Here is a 6,000-nt window from a genome sequence, read left to right on the forward strand (position 1 = left end):
ACTGGGATGCAGACACTTGCTTATGGTTCAGGTCATGATTTCAGGGTCCTGGGATGGAGGCACGCCCTGAGCCCCACCTTGAGCCCAACAGCTGGATGGGAGTTTGTTTGAGGACGGTCTCTCTCCAACTCCTTCTGCCCTTTCCCCTGCTGACACACACACCCATGCTCTCTCTTTATAAAATAAATAAATAAATAAATCTTTAAAAACAAACTTACTTCTTTTATATCTTTAAAGATTTTATAAAACAAATACCATTGTTGTTTCTGTTCCACTAAAATTATGTTAATATTGTGGTAGATTAATATTTTTAAATAATTATTGGCCATTTGTAGTTCCCATTCTAGTACTTTGTCCATTTTCAAATGAAGAGTTCATATATTTTTCTATTGATAATGCAAAAATATCTATAAGCATTAAAAGAAACTTTTTCGTTTCTGTTATAAATGCCTATTGTCAATATTTTGGAAAGAAAAATTTAAAAGCACTGTAAAATTTTATTTGCATTCTTTTCTTCTCAAGTTTTAAAAATCTACTTTTCTCTCCTCCTGCTACAAGACTATTCTTGCTAAGGGCATCCTCGTGTTCAAAATACATTTCATTCTTTATATGTCTGCTGCTGTCTGCAGCATGAGGTCTTGTTGCCCCTGCCTACACTTTAAAACTTTTTTACTTCGATTTTCCTGGTTCTACTTCACTGTTCTGGACTATCCTTATTTCTTCTTGAGCTCCTCTTGTCTCCTGAAAAGAAGGGGTCCTCTGAGTTCTTCCCTTGGTTCTATGCTTTTGTTTCAATATATTCACACAAAGAGTGTGTTTTCCAAGGGGATTTGGGGTTCATATTCCAAAGAACTTAATTTTGTCTTGAATCTCCAGCTCTAGCAGCGTTTTCTCACTTAGAAGATAATCCATTCTACAAATAATAACCATAATGATTGAAGCCATCAGACTCTCAATATCTAAGCACAGTAAATTACCTATGTTCTTACAAATTTTCTTTCCCTCTTCTGTTAGAAAAGAGAAATCCAATTACTTGCCTTGGCTAAGATATTTCCTAGACTGCTGAAAGTTGCTTAAAATAAACAAAAACAATATAAAACAACACCACCAACAAAACTCCATCAAGAAACAAACAACAACAAAAATAGAAATAGACTCATAAATGCAGAGAACAAACTGGTGGTTGTCAAAGGGGTTGGGGGGTGGGCAGGATGGATAAAGGGGATTAAGAGATACAAACTTCCAGTTACAGAATAAATGAGTAAAGGGGTGAAAATTACAGCATAGGGAATATAGTCAATAATATATTGATTATTTTGTGTGGTGATAGATGATGACCACATTTATCATAGTGAGCCTTTTATAATGCATGTAACTGTCAAATTAGTGTGTTATACACCATAATGTACATAATGTTATGTGTCAATTATACTTCAGTTAAATTTTTTAAAACAGGAGTAATAAATTAACATTTGGAAGCCCTAAAAACATTGAAATCCTGAATTTTCCACAAGAGCAAGTTCTCTTCCATCTCCTTCTCTCTTCCACAATGACACCTTCATAACTTACATGCTCACGAGTCAGATTGCCTCTGTCCAAATCTTCATCTACTCTGGCATCTAGGCCAAAATTACAGTGTATGATACTAGGGCACAAGTCATGGCAGTAGCTGGAAGTAGAGGTAGAGCCCTAAGAAGGCAATTTGTAAAATGATTATATTTAAACATATTTCAAAGATGATAGGAAGGGAAACTTTTTTTTTTAATGTAAGTTATATTCTAGACTCCAGTTTCACTCTCTGAACAATGATGAAAATTTAAAAAATAACTCTCAGAGTTGTGGTAAAAATTAAATATAAAGATTATGTCAGTTGCCTGAAAATTAAGGATTTAATTTTTAAAACCCTATATATATATCTTTTCTTTCATCATTTAAAAAATGACATCAACAGTAATTTTTTCAATAGAATTATTTATCTGACTCCCATAAACTCCTCAACCATCTGGAAATTGGAAACAGACAGAAGAGGTTACTGGGTGTTTTCCAGTGCTCTGCTAAGCTTGACATTCTATTGACAGGACAATTTAAAAAAATCTATCGGGGCAGAAGTTAATGTGTAGAATTTTGTCTTCTCAAATTTCCAATTATTGCTGCCTGGTGATATTGATAATTCTAGAAATTAGATTTATAGTTCTATCAGACATTAACCAGTTTTTTTTTAAAGATTTTATTTATTTATTCGACAGAGAGAGAGAGAGAGAGAGACAGCAAGAGAGGGAACACAAGCAGGGGGAGTGGGAGAGGGAAAAGCAGACTCCCAACTGAGCAGGAACCCTGATGCTGTGCTCCATCCCAGGACCCCGGGATCACAACTGGAGCTGAAGGCAGACACTCAACGGACTAAGCTACCCAGATGCAGATGCCCCTTAACCAGTTTTTTGGTTTTTTGCTTTTAAATCTAATCAAGGACTCCTAAGATTTCTTTGTTCTCTACATAGATTTACTTCTCAAATGTTCTCTGGACCATTCATAACATTTTTCTTATGATGAGCGAAATAAAATTTTGGCCAGAGTTCATTTTATTTTTACATGAATCATGATTTTACTTTTTAAAAAGATATATACTTGAATTCACTGTAATCTAGTGCTTATTCCAGTATTTACAATTATACAGCAAAATAAGAATATTTGTCTCTGTTCATACATTGAGAAATGTATGTAGAAACTCATACATGTTAAATAAGTGGCCCAATGTCATAGCTGCTGAGGTTTGGACCATGAAGTAGAATATAACTTTTCTTCTATGTCATGCTTCTCAAATTATTCCACATGGCTCCATGCTAGAGGTTTGCAGAGTCTGGGATAAGTTAAAATGGTGAGGTGTTTCAGCATTATTAATTTTATTGAAATATATTTTGAAAATATATAATTTAAACTACTAATTTAAGTCACAAAATATTTTTGTAGTGAATCCAAAGCTATATGAATTTTTGTATTTGCTCACACAACCACATGTTCTGAACTGAATTCCCTAACTTCAGGATATTCTTTGAATATCTCAGGATACATTGGTGAAAAAAATACTCAGAAGCACTATGGAGGTATGGCTTCTCCCAATGCATAGGACAAATAACATATTATTCCTATACATAATGAAACATAATTTGATATCCCAGATTATTTAAATTCCAGAATATTTAAATTTAAATTTGGTATCCCAGATTATTTAAATTATTTAAATCATAAGCTATGATTCAGATCAGAATTGCAATATACAGACTTTACAGATTGACGATGTTATTGCAAATTTTATGGTTCAGCTGAGCTTTATAATATAGCTATTAGTTAAGTAGCTTTTAGTTGAAAGACTAAAACACATATTATAAATATAGAAAAGGATGATACAAGAGTGAAAAGATCTTCACTGATGAACCAAAATTTTGATATTCAATAAAATTTTTAATACATAATATTACATGTATATTTTCTTTCTCCTTATGAAAATGTAAATCATAACCTCTTTCTAACTACATATTTATTTATTTAGTATTAATCCAAGTAGATATGACTTGTATTATATTTAAATACTAGGATATCTTTCTTAATAGGACTTTAATATTAAATACTTGCTAAAAAATCCATTTATTAAATGACTGTACTTGAATGTCTATTATGTGCCCCCAAAAGTCTAATGATTATTTTGTCGATGTGGAACACAAGGCAAAAAAGTATGCAAACAAAAAATATATGAACATGATATTCTAAACAGATGTCATTTGCATTGCTTAATTATTGATTTTCCTATAAAATTCACTCAGAGATTTTATTCTTTCATTCGGAACAATTATTCTACTTAAATAAAAATTTTCATATGTGTAGCAAGATTAGGTCATCCAAGGAAAATGAAAAAAGGCTACTAAATGTACTTTCCCATGAAAACTGACTAGAGTACTTGACACAAAATAAATTAAACCAAAGTTTTTAGCTGTTGGACAATAGGCAGCATGGCACTGTGATACCTAAAAGAAAAGGAGTTAACAGGGCGGGCTCTGTGGTTGCCCCAGTTAATAATACCTGGAGGTATTAACATCTAAGCAAATATAGTAGATTTTTTTTCTTTTCATTTTAACCTCTTTTTTTTTTTTTTTTAAAGATTTTATTTATTTATTTGACAGAGAGAGAGATCACAAGTAGGCAGTGGCAGGCAGAGAGAGGGGGAAAGTAGGCTCACCGCTGAGCAGAGAGCCTGATGTGGGGCTTGATCCCAGGCCCCTGAGATCATGACCTGAGCTGAAGGCAGAGGCTTAACCCACTGAGCCACCCAGGTGCCCCGATTTTAACTTCTTTAAAGGATAAGTGACTGTTTAGGAGGAAAATAAATGACAATGTATTTTGAACTTTTTAACATACATGGAAGTATAATGTATGACACAAATAGCCAAAAAGATGAAGTAGAGAAAAGACGTAGGTCGTTGTAAGGATCATTCAGTATACATGAAATGGAAAAATATTATTTAAAAATAGAGTGTGACTACCAAAAGGAGAGATATATAGACAAAGATAGAGATAGAGAAGATAGAATATCAAATAGTGAGGAAGAGAAAAAATAATTGAAAACTCAATTAATGCAAATGATGGCAGGGAAAGACAAAAACGACTGAAAAGCAGATGAGCCAGATAGAAATTATATAGAAATGATAGTTTTTTGTTTTGTTTTGTTTCTTGGAAAAGGTATGGGAGAGGCAGAGGAAGAGAGAGAGAATCTCAAGCAGACTCCCTGCTGAGCACAGATTCCCATATGGAGCTCAAGCCCACGACCTTGAGATCATGACCTAGGCCAAAGTCAAGATGCTTAACTGAGCCAACCAGGTGTCCCAGAAATGATAGTTTTAAACTCAATGACAGTTTTAAACTCAATATCAATAATTATAATAAATTAAATTGGCTTAAACATTCAATACAAATACATCGTCATATACTATATGCTATCTGCAAGAAACTCATTCTAATTTTGTATATGTAGATGGTATAAAAATAAATGGATGGGGGGTGCCTGGGTGGCTCAGTGGGTTAAGCCTCTGTCTTCGGCTCAGGTCATGATCTCAGGGTCCTGGGATCGAGCTTCACATCAGGCTCTCTGCTCAGCGGGAGCCTGCTTCCTCCTCTCTCACTGCCTGCCTCTCTGCCTACTTGTGATCTGTCAAATAAATAAATAAAATCTTTTTTTTTTTTTAAAATAAAAAAATAAGTTAATGGAAAAAAAAAAAAACCCATTATAGAACATTAGATTTTCCCAAGTTTGAGATTTCTTGCCTGGAACAAAACTTAACGTGTGTTCAACCATAGGGCCCCATGGCACTTGAGGCTCAGGGAACTAGAGCAAATGCTGATACTCCATGGACTGCTAATGTAGTGAGAAAAACATTGTCTTCTGTCTCTGACCCAGGAGTTTCACGTCTTTTGCCAGAAACCATGAAATTGTGGTAGGCTAAATTGTTAGATTGTAAGAAGTATAAAGAGAGGATAACAAGGGGGCGCCTGGGTGGCTCAGTCATTTAAGTATCTGACTTCATCTTAGGTCATGATCTCAGGGGCCTGGGATCAAGGCTCCCCATCCCCAACCCTGGCCTTGGGCTCCCTGTTCAGTGGGGAGTCTGCTTCTCCCTCTGCCCCTCCACCTGCTCATGCTTTCACTTTATCTGTCTCAAATAAGTACATAAAGTCTTCAAAATGCAGGATAGCAAGTAGAAAAAGATTTCAAACCTTCACAGTCTCTGACAGGATCCATTTGCAGTAGTTACATGACTGGCAATTGTGGAATGATTTAGCATGAGGCCTTAGTTTCTCCATAAGCAGGACTTTCCACAGGCTGCTTGACTTCACAGCATGGTAGCTATCACCCCCTCAAAGAGAATGACCCAATGAGTTGGAAAGCCAAGTGGAAACTAACACTTTTATTACCTAACCTCAGAAGTCAATTAGCATAATTCTACAGCATGC

Source organism: Mustela erminea, chromosome 2 (assembly GCF_009829155.1).
Source record: "Mustela erminea isolate mMusErm1 chromosome 2, mMusErm1.Pri, whole genome shotgun sequence".
Taxonomy (NCBI): Eukaryota; Metazoa; Chordata; class Mammalia; order Carnivora; family Mustelidae; genus Mustela; species Mustela erminea.